Here is a 10,144-nt window from a genome sequence, read left to right on the forward strand (position 1 = left end):
TCTTTCATACTAAGATACACTACTTGGGACATGTTGTCTCCAAGGAGGGCATTGGAGTTGATCCAGAGAAAGGGCCATCATGGAGTGGGTAGCTCCTAAGAGTGTGGATGAGGTGAGATATTTCATGGGTTTGGCAGGATATTATTGGAGGTTCATCAAGAACTTCTTGTAGATTTATTATCCTATCACATCATTGCAAAGGAAAGGTAATAATTTCAAATGGACAAAGGAGTGTGCGGATAGTTTTGATCATCTTAAGCAGTTGTTGACAAATGCACCAGTGCTACAGATTGTAGATCTAGAAAAAGAGTTTGTGGTATGCATGTATGCTTGCAAGAGAGGACTTGGTGGAGTCCTTATGCAAAATGGATAGGTGGTATGCTATGAGTCCTTAAAACTAAACAAGGACAAGAAAAAATACCCAACTTATGATATTGAGTTAGCAGTGATCATACATGCATTAAAAATGTGGAGGCACTATTTTCTTGGTAGGAGGTTTATACTTATGAGTGATCATATTGGGTTGACGTATTTACCTGACCAGTCGAATCTGAACTCTAGTTAGGGTAGATGGTTGGCCACAGTCAATGGGTTTGATTTTGAGATTAGGTACATCAAAGGTAAAGAGAACACGGTGGTAGATCCTCTCAGCAGTCGGGTACATGAAAATAACTTGGTAGCTATGAGCTCCTATGGGAGAGATCTACAGGATAGGCTCTTGCAGGTAGGTCAGCAGTATGTCAGGTATATGGAGAATGTGCACAGGTTGCAACAAGGTGATGGTACAGGTACATGTGGTAGTACATGTATAGATACATGTGTAGGTATATAGGTACATGTAGTGGTCCAGGTAGTGGTGGAAGTGCAGGTACAAGCACATGTATGGGTAGAGGTGCAGGTGCACAGGGTATGGATAATTGTGTTACAACGGATGGATTGGTTAGATTCAAAGATAGGAGATATGTACCAGATAAAAATGAGCTCAAGAAGGTTGCCTTGAGGGAGTTTCATGCGAAACCTTATTCAGGTCACCTAGGTTATCAAAAGACACTGACAACATTGAAGAGATTTTACCATTGGTTGAATTTGAAGAGGGATGTAGAATAGTTTGCGGCGAGGTGTTTTGACTGTCAGTAAGTGAAAGCAGAGTGTAAACATCCAGGTGGACTACTACAACCGATTGTGATTCTAGAATGGAAATGGGAGGTTATTTCCATGGATTTTATCACAGGGTTGTCAAAGATAATGAAGCAACATGATACCATCATGGTTGCTGTGGACAAGTTGACAAAAGTTGGACATTTCATTCTAGTGAAGTTTACATTCTTAGCTAGCAATGTGGCACAGATATTCATCAGAGATGTGGTTAAATTGCATGGTGTTCCAAAGAAGATTTTGTCAGAGAGGGATGCGAAGTACACTTCCAAGTTTTGGAAGGAGTTGTTTGCAAGTTTGGGCATAAAGTCGACCTTCAGCATGACTTATCATTCGAAGACATAGTGTCATACATAGAGGGTCAACAAGATATTAGAGGACATGTTGAGAATGTATGTGATGCATTAGCAATGGAAATGGGAAGAGTATCTCCCCTTGTTAGAGTTTGTGTACAACAATGTGTATCAGGAATCATTGAGAAGGAGTCCTTTTGAGGCATTTTATGGGTGAAGTTGCAACACTCCCATTAGTTGGAGTGATCCAGTTAGTAGGGTGTTCATTGGACCAAATATGTTGGCAAACATGGAACAAGGAATACAAGTTATAAAGAGGAATATAAAGCCAACACAAGATAGGCATAATATCTATGTAGATCGAAACATATTTTTCAAGGATTTATAGGTTAGGGAATAGGTGTACTTGTGCATCAAACCAAAGAAGAGCTCCTTGCAGATTGGACCATGTGCCAAGATGGCACCATGGTTTTGTGGACCCTTTAGTATCATTGAGAGGATTGGGCCACTAGCCTATCGACTTGCACTACCTCCGAAAATGAAATTCTATGATGTTTTCAATTTATCTTTGCTTAATAAGTATGTTAAGGATGTTGATCATGTGATTGACTCATCTGTATTGCAGGCAGAACTAGCTAGAAAATTCTAGCTGGAGTCTCAGTGTATATTTCATAAAAAAGTGCTCATGCTCCAGAACGAAGAAATCGAGAAAGTTAAAGTGAAATGGAAGCACTTTGGGCCTGATGAAGCTACATGGGAGATGGTGGATCAGATGCAGGATATGTATCGTTCCTTGTTTGTCGGTTGAGGCAAAGGAGCTTCGACATGGTGGTTTGGTATATGCTTTGATATGGTGGTTTGGTATATGATTTGATATGATGTTTTTGTATATGCTTTGGTATGGTGTTTTGGTATATACTTTGATATGGTGTTTTGGTATAAGCTTATATATGGTGTTTGGTATATGTTTTGATATATTTTTTGGTCTATGCTTTGGTATATGTTTTTGGTATATAGTTTTGGTGATATTGCTATATGTATATGGATGTAAATACCACAAGAGATATGTTATAAATCTCCACTATGTAGTATGGGTGTCATGTCATTATGATTATGTTGTCATGTTACTATGCTATCATGTGGTTATGTTATCATGATGTTATGATGTCATGTGTTTTGGAACTTAGCAGGATGATCATTGTAAATAGCATAATGAGCTATGTTATAAAGCTCTAGTATGCAGTATGTTGTCATGATATTTTTTTTTTGAGTAGGTCCTTCATTGTCAATACTGCATTGAGCTATGATATAAAGTTCCATGAGAAATATGTCTTCTTTTAGTAGGTTGTTGAGGTATATGTGTGATTGAAAACTGAGGACGGTTTCGCCCAAGGGGGAGGGTTATGTAACAACTATGGTAAAAATTCCATGTAATATAAGCTAAAAACAATAACCACGGTTGATGAAACACTTATTCCAAGCTCAATGTTGGGAGAGGAATTCTAGGGGGTGTTTATTTGGTTGTTTATGTCTAAGGAAATTCGCAAAGGCAATGGCTAAGACCTTGGAAAGGAAAAATGGCACTTTTGGCACAATTATTTATGAAAATAATGGAAAATAGGATAAAAAGGAGGTGAAAGGTCACAAATTCCATGTGAGGAGGAAAATGAAGGAAAGTAATGGGAAATGAAGAAAATAGAGCCCTAATTCATAAAAAGGCTTATGAGGATCAGTTGCTAACATTTTGTTAGTTGAGTTTTGAAGCTCTCTCATTATTCTGTCTCTCTCTCTCTCTCTCTCACTCTTGGACACTTGGAGTTTTATTTGTGAACTTTGGCATTGGAGCAAGAGGAAAAGAAGGCAAGAGGAAGAAAATATCAAGCGGGGCACAACATGATCAAGCAACTATAGCAGGGTTCATTTCAGGTATTGACTTTCATGTGTATTTTCCTTGCTAGATCTGGCATGCATGTGATTGCATGTTGTTCTTTTCTATCATGGCATGGGTTTTTCTAGGTGTGACAATGTTCTTCGGCTTAGCCTTTCCATTTCCTAATAGATTTTATGAGATGGGTTTCTCATATTTGGTTAACGTGGGATGGCTGGATGGATTCAAAGCTAAGTGGGGTGGATCTTCGAACTGGAGAAACACATGGATGATATGTTTATGATATTACTTGTTTTTACTTGTAAATGAATGAATAATGTGTATATGAACTAATAAATGATAATTCAACAAATGACATGAGTGAGGAATGGTTCATAGTGATTCTCAAATAAGTACGAGATCCCTACACCTAATTTTGTTTTTTACATATGTAGGTTACATGTTGATGATATGTTTGAAAAAATGTCTATCATGGGTAGTAGGTGTCTAGTTAAGGTCTTTTTCAACTTGTTTCTTTTGTATCATTGTTTCCCTGTAATTTTACTAGTTTTAAGCTATTACTCCATTCTGGGCAGTGACATGGGCTCTGGGCCTAAAAAAGTGGCTTAAATCCTAGGGTCTCTGGTAGAGAACGGTCAATTTTTGCCTCTGGTCACTGGTAGGGAAGCTTGCGAGAGAGACTTTGGGTTTCTGGTCACTGCCTTGCCTGTAGTGTGAGAGAAAATAAGACCTAATATTTCCAGAACATCAGTGGGACCTAGGGACAGGCTCTCTGAGTGGATGGCATGTCACCTAAGGATTCCAAAGCTGATGTTGGATGTCTGTGTGTGTTGTTTTTGTTGATTTCACTTCCTTAAGGTCACATAGGAGGTTGAATCCAATCATAGTGGCCCTTCATCTCATGTTTACCCAAGTTGGCTAGTTACTTGGGTAGATGTGGAAGGACGGTGTTACACTGGAGGGGTCTCTATCAGAAGGAAACTGCTCCAAAAGGATTCAAACCATGGTACAAAATCAAAAAATGCCTATGAGTTCCACACAAATAGAAAAATGGTATGAGAAAGAGGCTAGCTGGCACTCTTCTAACCAATAAAACAAAAAGAATAGAAAAAGGAAAGAAAGAAATGCTCAACGATGACACCATGACTGTGTAAGACGTTACGAGCCTATTCTTGTTCTAGGGGTCTCCGAGCTGGTTTTAGTACAAAATTATGAAGCGCGCTTAGAGCCAAAATCAAAGAATAACTACTCAATATCAGAAATTGGTAGAATTGAGCCTAACACCAAGAGTAAATATTGTGAAATGAAATCTATCCTTACCAAACATAGTGTGAAATGCTAGGAAAGGTGTGGTGTTGTAGAATAAATTCCTCTGTCATGGAATCTTGGTAAAAGACAGATGACTCTGCAATCACACAACAACGCATAGATGCTAGTATAAACAAAAAATCCCTCACGATGGTGTCCAGTGTTTTGAGACCCTTCTAAACTTGACAAGGAGAGAATGAGCAAGGGATAATGGATGGAGGTAAGGTTAGGGTTGGAAGAAATTTTTCCACCCTTAGATTGCGAAAATAGATATTCACTGTTCATACAACCCCACACCCTAATAGTCATTTGAAGGCCAGGTGGAGTAATATGGCATGGCTTACCCTGAGTCAAAGACAAAAATTAGAATTCCCATGCTGCAAATTTTACCATAGAATTTTTATATGGATGCTACCATTTTCAAGACCTTGGTGATGATTATGACACCTAAGAATAAATCATAACGTGATGCGTTAAAATAGGGAACTTAGGGAAGGTGGATATCAACATTATGCAACCCAAGGAATTATAAGCCTACTTTGGAAGCACCTAACAAATACCTTGTAAATATTGAATCTGAGTATCACCAAGGTTTGAGTCAACAAGATATAGCTCATAGAGTAAGAGAATATCCATTGAAGCTACCTTAAGTTCGTTCTATGGTTACTAAAATTACCTAGGATACTAGAAACTTGAATGAGTTAAAAGGGATGAATGTCAAAGGTCGCTTTGGTCCTTAAGAGACTAGGGGAACCAAAAAAAAAACCTAATAAGGAGTCTTGATTAATTTCATTAATAAAACTTTATAGTAGTCTTTAAATCATTATGGATGTTAAATAAATACATAAGAACAACATAACTGATGTGGTCGATATATATATATATATATATATATATATATATATATATATATATATATATATATATATATATATAGATATATATATATATATATATCTATAGATATATATATTAGAAAAGAAAAAAAGCTCATGTGTTAATTAGATATGTGTCTTTAAATCATTATGGATGTGAAATAAATACATAAGAACAACATAACTGATGTGGTCGATGTATATATATATATATATATATATATATATATATATATATATATATATATATAGATATTAGAAAAGAAAAAAAGCTCATGTGTTAATTAGATATGTGACAAGTACGCTCCAAAATTTGAATGTACTAAAATTTTGGAGGGTGTTGTAGTAACGATAACACTTGGAAACACTTTGGGCAAGATTCAACTTCTTTCTATAGGAATAACTTTTAGTTAAAGGATAATACCCTAAGGAACTGTTCATTCTCCAATTGGATTGCCTTGACTCCCCCCCTTTCAATCTAGCTATAAACATAGTACCTCATTTTATTCTACTTGGTTGAACACACAAGGATACACCATATCGCAATTCTTTAAGTCTAGGAAAGGGTAATGTGTGTCATCATTTTATGATATTTAGAGCATGATTTTTCATCTTTGGTGTTTCTTCACTTCTAGTAGGTCTGGATAGTACACTGTGAGAGTCACTATAGGAGCACAAATGTTGCTTTGCTGCCAAAAGGCCTGGACAGTACCGTGGCGGAGTCGCTTTCTTCACCTCCTTGCACAAGAATCCTTTCTCTTATTTCAACATTTATTTATTTATTTAATAGGATTATGTAAAAAAACTTATTATTTTCAATGGGCGGAAGAGGCATCCCAACTTAGTGAGAGTGGATGAGGTTTCCCCTTTAGAGAAGTAATTTAATATCCTAGATATGGTTTGCTCGCTTTAGATTTTCCCCTTATCCTTTCTCTACTAGATTGGAAATGATTTAACACAAAAGTAAATTTACACCAATTTGAGTAGTTTAGACACTAGCATAGGTGTGGATCTAATAGGTTCCCTCAAGGATCTCCTTTTGGACGTATATATTTCCATTCTTGACTTATCTCAACCTATGACATTTTCCCAAACGAAGAACAATAACAAATATAAAGCCAAGAATTGTGGATGCCACACATCTCTTTTATTCCACGACAAAGTCCTTTTGAGCAATGCACTTTTTCGACAATGTCTTTTTTATGTATAATGACTAAGACACCATAAGACATGACACAAATAACACAACACACATATCACCGACACTAATGAAAAAGAAAAGAAAAAGGAAAAATTATACACGAAGGACAACTTGTAACTTCTATTGAAAATAACACTTCAAATCTTGGTGATTTACGAGAAAGCGATCAATCCTCCATTCTAAGGATTTCAACTTGAGGGTATTATGATCGAGCTTTTCATTGATGGTGAATGGACCAATCCATAAAGGATGGAAATTCTTGGGTTTTCCTTTCGCTTCACGGGGTTTATCCCACTTCAGAACTAGGTCACCCACATAAAAGCTCATTCCCTCTGTAGATTTCTTAGCAAACCAATGCTTTACACGATTTTGGTGAACGAAAAATCTCTCTTTGGATTTGAGCCTTTCCTTCGCGAGCATGAGTAAACTATCTATCTTGCTCTAAACTAGAAGGAAAGGTCTACCTTTGTACTCTTGGGAAAGTTGCAATTCTCGGAGATATAGGTTTAGGGGTATGATAACTTATTTACCATAAACCAGAAAGTACAATGAGGTCTTAAGGGAAGGCTTAGGAGTTACACCATCAACCCATACTACATTGGTCAAAGTGTTGTGCTAGTTCCTTTTCTATGAGAATATGGTTTTCTTGATTATACGAATAATATTTTTATTTGTTGATTCAACCAAACCATTTACCTACGGGTAATAATTAGATGCATGTTTTAATATAATCCCATTTTCTAATGTGAATTCATAAAGTTTCAATGAAAAAATAAGTCGCATTATCAAAGACAAATGATGTTGCAACATCAAACCCCATTATAATATTTCTTTGCAAAAAGTGGATAACTTCCTAGTAATTTACGTGTCTCATGGGAACTCCTTGTAACCACTGAGTGAAATAATTTGTTTCTCTTGAAACATATCGATGTTTCTTTGACGTGTGAGGGAAAATTTCTCTCATAACATCTATGCCCCATTTTTGGAAAGGTTCCTCAACTGGTATTGGTAGCAGTGGGGTGGTTGACCTCTGATCACAATCATTGCATCTCTCACACGTTCGGCACTTGCGTACATAAGCCTGAGCATATTTGAATAGAGTGGGACAATAATAACCAGCTCTCATGACTGTAGCATCCATATGGTTCTTGTTTTTAAACATTTATTATTTTTAGACATTGGACTTTATTGGATTTAATTGTGATGGTAGCCATGATGAGACTTATGTGATGATGTAATTATTTTATTATTATCTGAGTTAATAAATAAATCTCTTGGAAATATTCAGGAATGAGCGCTAGAGTTTAAAATGCTTCTTTCCATCTTATGAAAATTTGTTGGTGGTTAAGTCCACATGATGGACCTTCCCTAAAAGTCTCATAAAAATCCCTAGGACAAAATAATTAAAATAAATTAAATTAACATAATCACAGAGAAACATTATGTCAATCACTTAGTTGGAGAGAAATTCTAAGTGCAATGGAATAAATCACCATGGGAGCGAAAAACATGCTTTAAATAAAAATAAAAGAATATTTTTTTGAAAAAAATACTAATGCAAAAGGATCTAGGCAAAAAGCTAGCAGGCCTTAAAGCAAGATATTGCTAAAATCTATTGGGAAGAAATCTATAAAAAGACCACCTAGGAATAAGAGGGATGGATTCCTGAGGGAAAGATAATTTTACCTTGTGAGGGAACTAGAAGAAATAGTTCATGGTTGGGTGGAATGTGTTGAGTTCATCAATATTTCCTTAGAAATACTGATAAATGAAATTCTATTTACTTCTCATTTTAATATTTAATTATTTAATATATGTGTAAATATAATAACAATATATAGGGAGGCCTATTTTTTTTTATATGTGAAATGATTAAACTCGCATGTAAGAGTATATGTCTTAGCTATACTATTATTCCCTAGCTATTAATACTATACGCATACATGTGGATGTAATAGGTTGAAATAAAATGTCGTTAATGATACGAGAATTTTGAAGTAGTTTCACACTAAAATTAAATATATTTGAATGCATGAATAGATGGAATTCGAGAGTTAAGGAATTATTTAATGTTAGGCATCCATGCATGATGATAGTTTAGGAAAATTGTGATAAAAGTCAAAAAGTTTCTCTTACTTTCCAAACATATTGTAATATCCTTTTGTTTTTTATAATAATGTCTTATTATGGTTAGACTTGACTATTTTTTTAGATTTGGTGGTTAGAAAGCCATGTTGGATTTTGATATGAATGTGGACAATAAAGTTAATGCAATGTAATAAATAGATTTTTATGACTATAAAAAAATTGGAATTTACTTGGGAAAAAATCACTAGAGTTTAGAGATTCTTGCCAAGATCTTGAAACCATTATTAGTAGACCTGATCAAAATAAACATTCCCTAAAACAATTCTAAAAAATTCCCTAGAAGACTATAAATAATATTTAATTAGATGAGAGAGAAATATATATTAAATCACTTAGTTGGAGAAAAAAGCTAAATATAATTAGAATAAAGCCTCAGGGACAGAAACACATGCTTTAAAGAAAAAGGAGAAAAAAAAATAGAAAGAGAAAAGAAAGAAAAGCTAAACAATTGGGTTGGGATACTAAAAAGCCAAGACACTACAAAGAAATCTATTGGAAATGAAGGTTATTAAATATACCATTCACGAGAAAATGAAATTGTTGATTCCATTGGAAAGCATATCTCAATTAGGGGGAACTAGTGAATTCAATTCATGATACGAGGAAAGTGTCAATTGCCAAGTAGATTCCAATAACAGCCTCGGTTAGAGATTTTGGACTCAATCAATTTAGTTTTATATGGATTGTGTATATAAACTTTGTATAATCTATTACATGTGAGTGGCTTTTGAATAAGCCTAAGTTATTGCTCTAGTTGAATATAGTATATAATGTAATTAAGATTATGATGAGCATAGTCAATTATCGAATTAATTATATAGATTGAACTTGAAGTAGGTTATAAGTGTGTGCGCTTAGAAATTATTATTTTAAAAATATGTTATATATTCTGGTGAGGATATATGGTAATGAACATTAGACGTTTCAGAAGGATAGATTATGGAGACATTGATATAGAATAGTTTTTTTGCTAAGCACGTAGGGTTGTAATTTTCGGAAAAAGAAATAGGCTACAAGTTAAAACGCCTATCTAGTGATAGCGTGCTATATTGATGATCTCTGACCATTAAATTTTAGCATGGTAGATAGAGAGTACTCTCTTATATCAGGTTAGTGAGGATATGTTACCATCACTTCACCTAGAAATCATAAATTAAGATGAGAAGGAAAAATATCATCTAACTATAATTATTGGCACTCGAGAAAAAAGTTTTACGTCAATGATAGGCAACTAAGATGGGTGCTCTTTCTTTAAGGCTACAATACAAGAATGAAT

This window comes from Pinus tabuliformis, chromosome 3_1, assembly GCF_031772625.1.
Source record: "Pinus tabuliformis cultivar Carrire ecotype Pingquan chromosome 3_1, CPIR1, whole genome shotgun sequence".
Classification (NCBI taxonomy): domain Eukaryota; kingdom Viridiplantae; phylum Streptophyta; class Pinopsida; order Pinales; family Pinaceae; genus Pinus; species Pinus tabuliformis.